The 10,129-nt window shown below is 35.7% G+C and overlaps 1 pseudogene; it reads right to left on the reverse strand.

The window, feature by feature from the left end:
- Positions 1-4,016: 4,016 nt before the first annotated feature.
- Positions 4,017-8,135, reverse strand: LOC107869810 (annotated as a pseudogene).
- Between the last annotated feature and the right edge of the window lie 1,994 nt (positions 8,136-10,129).

Raw genomic sequence — 10,129 nt, forward strand, 5'->3', positions numbered from 1 at the left:
ATTCATTGCACATAAACAATCATTAATCCAATTAATTACCAAAGGCATCCCGTTGGTATCGTCATACCAACTCCACTTGCAAGCGTACAACATGTTATAACCATTATTAATCATCTTGGGACTTGAACCCATTGTCTAACAAAGACGTCAATTCAATTCAACATTTAGGGACTCGAACCTATTTAGTGTTTCAAATCAATTTATGGCCAACAAGGCCTTCATAAAATCATTTATCAAACATTAACATCCTTAGGTCAATGCCTTAGTTCAAAATACAATTCATCACGTGACAAGATCATTCTCATTGACAATTTCACAAACAGGTTAAGGTCATACCATTGTCAAAACCAAAACCATCATATTTAGGGTTAAACATAACTATTTAGTTAAACCACAATTCCCAATTCACCCACATGTGCAAAACCATTATTAAAACATGCATAATCATAAATTAAATCATAAGGAAGCAATACCTAATAATATCCATTCAAACCCTCAACCTTGGTTTCAAAATCACCATTAATGATTCATGAATAATGCTTTAAACATATGCTTTTAGTAAACTAACAATGAGGGAAGATTCACATGCCTGAGTTACGAAGATTCACGAAGAGAATTTGATTCTTAAGCTCTTAAATGACCACTTTGAAGAAACCCTACCCCAATCTTTCTTGAGAGGTTTTAGAGAGAGTTTGATCTTGTAAAGGGTATAATGATTGACCAAAAGGTGTTATAAGACGCCGGGTCTTAAGGGCTTGAGGTGAGAAATGTCCAAAGTACCACCAACTTAAAGTTGTAAAATCCCACCTTTAGTTACGAGTCTAGCCATTGACTCTTCACTACAACTTACGACTCGTACCATTAAGTCGTCACCAAGACAGAGAATTAAATACCACACACTGTCCAACTTACGACTTTCTAGTCCCACTCGTCACTAGACCATACGACTCGTATGTTTTAGTCGTGACCAACACAGAACGCCAAGGACTTGGACACTGGACGACAGGACCCTAACTACTCGTCACATGGTTATACAATTCGTGAGGAGTCTCTCGTAACCAGGAGAGAATTTGGCCAATAACACACTGGTTAAGTTATGACTAGGGTCACCTGACCTGTAATCACACCATACCACTCATGGTGTGAGTCGTAAGAAGGACAGAGAGCATAAAGCTCAAAAAAATTGCAAAGACCAAAGTCCGAGGCGTTTCAATAATACTACACTAAATACACGAATAATTTCTCCTAATACACTCTACCAAATGATCCCTAGGTGTTTTACCTAATATGAGGCGATGCTTAAGTTCCGAGGTATTGGGACGTAAGTTATACAAATCCTTTAATTTTAATATTTTATAAGTTAATATAACTAAAAATAAATATTTTCTAAAAGAGATAAATCACCCAAAAAAATAAAGCTACATCAAAATTATAAAAGAATAAGTAAAGTATGTATCTAAAACTGATCCAGCAAAACAAAAACTAACCAAAGCCACGTAATACAACTAATAGATGACGTTATCTTTCATATAATAAACTATTATATGTCCTCAAAAACACAAGTTTGTATAAAAAAATAGTACATAATTAATCAACCCTCACCTACCCATTAGTCGATCAATATATTTATGCACTCATATACATATATTGTATTTTAAAAGAGAGTAAAATAAAAAGTAGATTACTTAAAAGCTCATCACTATGCAACTTGAAAAGAACTTAAAAAAAAAAAAGAATTACGATGAAGAAAGTGCACCGAGTATCTTCTTGAATAGCATCGTCGTTGACACCACCAATAAATACGTTTGAAAGTGTGACTTTTAAGTTGTTTTCTTTTATTTTTGATGAGTATATAAGTATTTGCCAACCATATATTTTAGTATTAAGTTTAAATTAGAGATTTAATAAGAAAAAAAATTATTTGACTTCGTAAACTTTCTAGGCTTATGCCTAATTTGAACCTCAAATGCTTCAATGTTTAGGGGAGCACCTCAAATTTTGAGGCGTTCACCTTTTGATGTTTTCGCAAAACAATAAATAAAATCATTCTACTTTGTAAACTTTCTAGGCTTACGCCTAATTTGCATCTCACAGGCGAACACTCTAATGTTTAGGGGAGCACCTCAAATTTTGAGGCGTTCGCCTTTCGATGCTTTCTCCTTCCCACAACGCCTCAGAGCGTTTTTTGACTATGCCTCGCCTGGGGGCAAGCCTCAAGGCGAGCTCGGGACTGACGTTTAAAACACTGCTTTCTAGTTATCGGTCTCGTATTAGTTGTTTTTTTTTTTTTTACACGCATCTTACGAAATTATAATAAATAAAAAGATAGTTTTACTAATTTACCCTTAAAAACTTTTTTGAAAGTTTACAAATAGGTGCTTTCACATTTTTTTTTTAAATTGTTAGAATAATATGATAAAAATCCAATTAAGTCTCTTTTGATTTAGTAAGGTGGACAATAAAATGGAACAACTATTTTTGATCATGGGCAACTAATATGGTATAGAGGGAGTAAAAATTAGAGAACATCACACTGATTTAAAATTCAGTTTAAAATATGTAGCTTGTAGCCGTTTCAATTTGTTTGTATTGCTTACTTTTTTAATCTGTTAAAAAAAAAAAAGAATGTGTTTTTAAAAAAAAATAAATTTAAATTCTGTTATAAAATAACGGAAGAAACAAAGAAAAGAAATAGCAAAGAGTATATTATGTATTGTTTTGTATATATCTTGTTGTATTATTTCTTCAAAGTGAAAATATTGTATCCTTATATAGGCAATTTTTGCCTACAACAACTTTTGTACAAAGTTGACAATTGCTACTTTTGTACAAAATTGACAATTGCTATTGGTACAAAGTTGAAATCAAAGAGGAGGAAGACATCCAAAAGCTTGTTTCTTAACAAATTCCAAATATTTATTGCAATAACTATGGTTCATTACTCCAATTTCAACTTTGAAAATTTCAAATAAAGTAAATTTTTCTTTAATTTTCATGGTCAAACGCCTATTTTTACCTTGTTAAACTTTATTTCAAGTAAAAAAAAAAGAAATAAGTTAAGCTAACTCATTGTAAATTGCTTTGCTCAATTACTTACTACAGATGAGAGAACATTAAGAAAGTCATATTAGCAAAGGCAAAAATATTAGATGACTTTTTTTCATTTTCTAAGCCTGCGAAGTTATCAGTATCTATGTTGGTGGAAGGTAGCAGGTATTTTGTCAAATTTTATTCAAGTCTGCACAAACAGGTCAGGCTACCATAATTATTTTAAAAACTTGTCTGATTCACTAAAACTCTCGTTATGTGGGGATCTGGGAAATGACCGGATCACGATGTCTAAAGGAAAAAAAAGATTTATTAGAAAGTCTGAAAGGTGGTGAAATGTCTGTAGTTACTAGCACTTGTACAAAGACGACCAAAATAGAATGACAAGAAGAATCGCTCTTTCATTGGCACATTTTACAATGCTCTACCGATCTATGTTGCTCGGACTCTTTAAAAATGTCATTCGGTGCGTGTCGGATCCTAGATCCTTCAAAAGAAGTGCATTTTTGGATGCCTAGACACGGGTGCAGCAACACTTCGAGTCCGAGCAACTGAAACAAATTTACATGGCATTTTCCTGAATCACTGCACTACGATTTGATCCACACCATTCCTAATAGGCCTTTGGCATTTCAAGCTCCTTTCAAATGATAAACGAATCCCACGAATATTAGGACAAGTTCACTCAAGAATACCAAACATTTGCACCAGAATAAGCCTGAAATGCAGTTCGAGAAATGACAATCAACACAACAAGGGAGCCACGTGCGCGTCTCATGTTTACCGAGTTTTGAGGATAGAGGATACACATCCCAGAAACTGGTCCATGATGATGGCTCTTCTTGAAAAGTATATGTAAGTCATCGAACTGTTGTGTCCATCCATGTTGTACTATTCCCTTTCAATAAAGAGAAACGTAGGCATCTGCATCAAAAATCTAAACATAATACACTGAAAGAATGATCAAACAACTCGAATAAGTGCACGCACATCTTTTCACTGATCACTTAAAAAACTGGGCATCCTTTAACCACAACCCCCTCAGCAGTCGGACATTTAGCCAATGGGCATCGATCTGCATCACTTCCCCACCAGTCAAGCCTAACATGCTCCATTCCCAAGCATAAATACAATAATACTCCCATAAACGCTAATCCAGCATCTAACGCCCCAGATAAAACATAATTGTGATGACTCCACAATTTCCGATTGTATCTATAAACAACAAATCCAGAAAGAAAAGCTATGATGATCCAATTGTTGTAGTTTACAGAAGTAGCTGGTGGCGTCTGTATTATTCCAGCTAATAACACAGGCACTGTGATTAACCTGATCCACTGCTGGTTAGGAAAACTCTTGTGCGCGATCCAAACAATGACAGGAGCTATAGCTCCAAATAAGAAGGCCCAGTTTAGGGCAGAGTAATGCCCAAGGTTTCCAAAAATTCTTTTCGGACCAATCAAACCCCAGATGACTGAGGCATCATAAAATACGTGATCGCCTGGGCAGGTCCACGGGCTGCCAGGAGGAAGCAAAGCTCTGTCACAAATATTTGGGACAGTTTCTATGAGCCACCATGCTGTTCCAAGATGCACTAAAGCCGATATCAACGTTCCAACAACCTGATTAAAGAGTTCAAAGCACAACGATTACAACTTGTAGGACTATTCAGTCAACCAGGCACCCGAGATAGTTTCACGTGCCAACATGTACGGATTTACAGATGGAAGAAGGAAAAGAAAAGCCAACCTGAGCCATAAACATAGCTCTAGGAGGAATCTTCAAGTAATGTCCAAGCTTTAAGTCTTGTAAAAAGGTTAATCCCTGCTTCATGCTGATGTATCCGTACACCTTAAAGCACATGTTAGCTACTGGATAACCGGGATACAAGTACCCTATTATGTACTCCGTTATCACATTCAAACCAGGAGTCTGTCCAAAAAGACAATGGAAGGTTAGAACCACAATGAATTCATGTGGTGTTTGAATAGCGAAGATAGCTTTGTATATCTTCAAATGCAAAATCACGATGCTTACATCTAGATTATGCCAAATCCAAAATCAACTAGAATGTACAAGACAGATACTAATACAATACTAGTCTCAGCTTATGTATGGCAACATATCCGTATCAGTAACGGAATAAACTTGGTTACCAAAAAAGGAATAAATAATAGGGTAGGACTCGATCAACAAAAGCTATGGATGATTGAAACAGCTATTAAATAGAATATAGCACATTAGTTGGTTTGTAGTAGCAGTGATGACTCCAACCGGAAGGGTGAAAAAGAAAGCAAGACCACACGCCAGCAAGACACCCCACCATGGTAATTGGAGCTGCGATTTGTAATATTCACATATAAATACTGTTGCAGCAATATTTACAAGAAGAATGCTTAAGAACCACCACTCAGGAACAGGCTTGTATTTTCTCATGAGTTTTGTGTGTATATCCATTTTCTTCTCTTGGAAAGCCGACTTGCTCAGCTGCCATTTATCTCTACATTTCAAAACTCGATGAGTTGATATTTGCTGCCGCATGTACCAAAGCTAAAACTAGTAGAAATTACTTTTTGATTGGAATGTTGCTTACAAGTTATATAACTTATCTGATCCTTTTTGATATTTCAGCATAAAGATTACTATATCGACAAAAATACCAATATTCCGTTATATCTTTGGCAAAAATCTGGAGTTATATTAGCTCTAAAGTGTATAACAACCTATAAACTAATATGAAGCGAGTTTCACCAAAAGCACATTATAATATTGTAGACATAGACACAGAGTCTAGACTCAGATACATCGAATAGAATATAGACAAAGAGATACACATAAATAGGCATTCAACTTGCAAATATTATCAATTGTCCAAGATTGCAACTTACCGTCCATGGAAGAGGAAGACATGAACGACTGTGGCACTGAGGCAAGCAAAGCTGAATGCATGTCATTGAAAAGAAAGTGCTGAGGTAGAGAGGGCCCTCACGGTCATATGCATTGAAATCAATATGGAAATTTGGATCGATAATAGCTGAGATGTTGTACTTTTGACCATCTGGAGTGAAGAGGCCGTCTGAGAATATTGGAAAGGTCTTGGCTTTGTACGCATTAGACCAGTACATAAAAGGTGTAACAACATACATTATGAGAAAATATCCAACAGCAATGTTTGCAGTAGCGAACCATGGACTAGCTAGTGGGCTTCCGAGATAAGAGGATATACTAGACCAATCGAGTCCAATGGCACCGATACCAAGACCATGAAGCCCCGAACCCAACTGTTGAGCAAGGACAGAAGTTGGGAATATCCAACATAGCCATGAAAGGGAACTTAGCATCGGGAAAAGGTAACCTGGAAAGACATAGTAAGCAAAGCTACATAAAAATGCAATGAGGAAGAACTGGTTTCGCGTCAATTCATTCTTGGCTCTCTCTTCTTTTTCATGAAGCGCCCTGCCATTTAGAAGCGAAAACCTCAGTAAGCATACTAATCACAACAACCACTAAACAACATTTATGAAATTGGAATTTTGATTACCATATCTTGATAGAAATATCTCTTTTGTGTAATTGATTAACAAAGAGAATTGCATGTTTGTACTTTCTTTTCAATATTTCTACTTGTATAACGCATTAGACTGAGGATGATACTATAATTCAGATGCTCTATGAAAAGCCGGAGTAATGTTGAAGCTGAACAAGGTATGGTTATTTATCGTACTGCAAAATACCGAGATTGAACCTTAAGATACCAAACCATACCGAATCAATTTGTTATGATAATAGTATAGCATTTTAAAAACCAAAAATGAGAATTATCGAACCAAAGTTTTCAATACCGTGACATGTTCTTATGATACCTGGATAGTAAAGTACCTGAAAAGAGAAACTTGAACAAGATTGTGGGGCCACCACATAGCGGCGGGCTCCACCAAATACTTCCGAAAAAGCCCGGCCCATCCAAAGGCCAATATCTGAGTCGTCAAGACAACAATCAACGAAACCCAAAAAGTCACATTTCTCTTATAAAAAACCTTCACCGCACTAACAATGTGAAACGTGTAAGGATTCCCAGCGCCTGAATTCGCGAAAATCGTAATCAATACATGCTCTTTCACATTAAACGTTCCTGGATTCATCGTAAATTCAAACTTCCCTCCTTTAAAGAATACTCTATTTGTGATCATCATAGACATGAGGTGACCTAGAGGTACTACCGCAATTTGAGCTGAGATTGAACTGATTGAAAGAGGCTCTCGACGAAACCAAAAGAACTGGTTGAGAAATGAAAGGAGAATACAAGCTAGTGTTCCAAGTATCCACATTCTGAATGTTACTACTGGAAGTGTTGGATCATTGATGATCGGAACTGTAAGTGATACTTGTTCGATTGGTGAATTTTCTGACTGAGAACTGCTCGAAACATCATCACTATAGTGTGAATATTTCTCCTTCTGCTTATCAACTGCAACATTTTCATAGAAAGATCCAAAGTTGTAAGCAAGTAAAAATGCATATATATGTACATAGTAGCTCAGTGTACTAAGCTTTCGCTATGCATATATTTCGGGAAAAAAGTAAATCACATAATATCTATGAAGCATTCATCTCAATGGATTATTCAACTGAATCATCAACTTTGAATTCATAATTATCAAAAGTGTAATAGATTCATATCCATCAAAGTTAAATCCTGAATCGATTCTGCCTAGAGTTTTAGTTACTAGTTCGACAGAACTTGAAAACTTTGATCAATGTTACATATTTGCATTAAAAAAATTCATCTAGAACCCATAAACTCAAAAAATTGGATTGGTCTCTATCGATATAAGAAGATTTTTCATGAGGATTTAAGCTAACATTTGACTATACATTTTGAAATTTATCTTCAAATTGGATCAAATCAAAACTTCAAATTTTTCCAAAGCAAGATGCACGTCCAAACACAACTTCAAATTCCAAAAATCACAACTTTCGAAAAACTCAAATTTCAACTTCAAAATCTACGATAAAACGGGAGCGGAAAAGGAGAAAATTTGTGAATGCTTACTAAGTGGAGCTGAGATTTCTTCATGGTCAATCATGTTTCACCTCTATCCACTATATATTCTTCAATATTTTGTATTAAGATTCAGATTCAACGTGAATAAGAAAAAAAAAAAAACATAACACTTTCACCTTCATTTGAGTCTTTGAACGCTCCCAATCTATTAAAAATGATGGCAGTCTGATCGAACGTATGTGCTAAGTTCGAACAGAATCTGCCAATATATTATTACTGGTTGGAGGTTATAGAAAAGTTGAGCACACCAGAAGGTTTGAACGTAAGTGCTTTTTTTATTACTCTGCTGGTTACATCTCTTTTTATACAAATTTTGTACATGATGAAGATAACTATAAGAGTCTTATCTAATGCCTATTTTTACAGGAAAGATAATCTTTTTGTTACAGAAAAAGCTACAACAATTCAAATTCAAAATAAACTCCAATAGCCCCCTGCAAGATCATGTTCGTGATCGAACCATGAGCTTGGATCGAAAATTGAGGAACCGATTCGTGCCAATTGCTTTAGTAAATATATCTGCAAGTTGATTTTGAGATGAAACATAGCGAACCACTAACGATTGATCTTCAACCATCTCCCGTACAAAATGATAATCAAGACGAATATGCTTCGACCGTTGATGGATGACAGGATTTCGAGAAAAAAACTGTGCACTAAGATTATCACAAAGGACAATAGGGGGTGCAGTGAGAGGAGCACGTAGCTCACTGAGCAGTTGCTGAACCCAAATTAATTCAGTAGTTGCAAAAGCTAAAGCACGATACTTAGCTTCAGTGCTTGAGCGGGCTACAGCCTTTTGTTTGCGAGAAGACCAACTGATCAGGTTACCTCCATAAAATAATGCAAAACCATGTTGGGAGCGAGTATCATCAATGTCCGAGATCCAACCAGCATCCGAAAAGGCTACGAGGCTAGAATCAGACATAGGACGTAGTAAGAGGCCATCATGGATGGATCCTTTTAGATATCGAAGTATGCGTTTGACAGCTGACCAATGAACAGTGGTGGGTGCTTGCATAAATTGGCATACTCAATTGACTGCATAGGATATTTCTGGCCTAGTGATAGTAACATATTGAAGTGCACCAGGCAGGGGATCACCAAAAAGAGTAAGTCTTGATCCAGGTTCAGCCGGACTAGAGATAGGCTTTGCATCAACCATGTTAGTTCGACGAAGTAAGTCTCAAATATACCTGTCTTGAGATAAAATGATCTCATTTGACGTTGGAGATACTTCAATACCAAGAAAATAATTTAAGGAACCAAGATCTTTGAGAGAAAACTGTTGATCAAGAGAACGAATAAATGCAGTGATGAAATCACAATTGCTGCCAGTTAGAATAAGGTCATCCACATAGACAAGAACATATGTTGTGTGCTTAGAAGTTTGCTGCACAAAAAGAGAAGAGTCAGATAAACAAGAGCGGAAGCCATTAAATTATTAAACCATTAAATTAACATTGTGTGTGCCAAGTGGGAGAACGTAAATTTTCTATGACCGACATAATTAATTTATTTGTTGGTTTAATAATTATTGAATAAGTTAAATCCAAAAACCAAGTTACCTAGTAGGATTAAACTACTGATTAATCTGTTAGTAGGATAATTACTGACTCTTAATAGGATAATTAATGACTGTTAGTGGATAATTATTATATCCACTAATCACGTTGATGGAACGTGAAAACATAACTGACTATTTCCTATTATAAAAGGGGTCTCTCTCTGTCAAAACAAGAATAAGCTCCATCATATTTTATTTTGTAAAATAAGGTTAAGAGAGAGAAACAATACGTTCTGTTCTTGATGTGCTTTATTTTATTTTGTAAAATAAGGTTAAGAGAGAGAAACAATACGTTCTGTTCTTGATGTGCTTCCGCTAAAACCATGAAGAATTCAGGTATGTATTCTTCCATAAATTATTGTAATTAGATTGATGTGAAAATCATGTAGTTCCACGTTCCTGAATAATTACTAAGATTATTTATGTTAGATTGTTTAAGCTACACAACC

The sequence above is a fragment of the Capsicum annuum genome, chromosome 4, assembly GCF_002878395.1.
Source record: "Capsicum annuum cultivar UCD-10X-F1 chromosome 4, UCD10Xv1.1, whole genome shotgun sequence".
Classification (NCBI taxonomy): domain Eukaryota; kingdom Viridiplantae; phylum Streptophyta; class Magnoliopsida; order Solanales; family Solanaceae; genus Capsicum; species Capsicum annuum.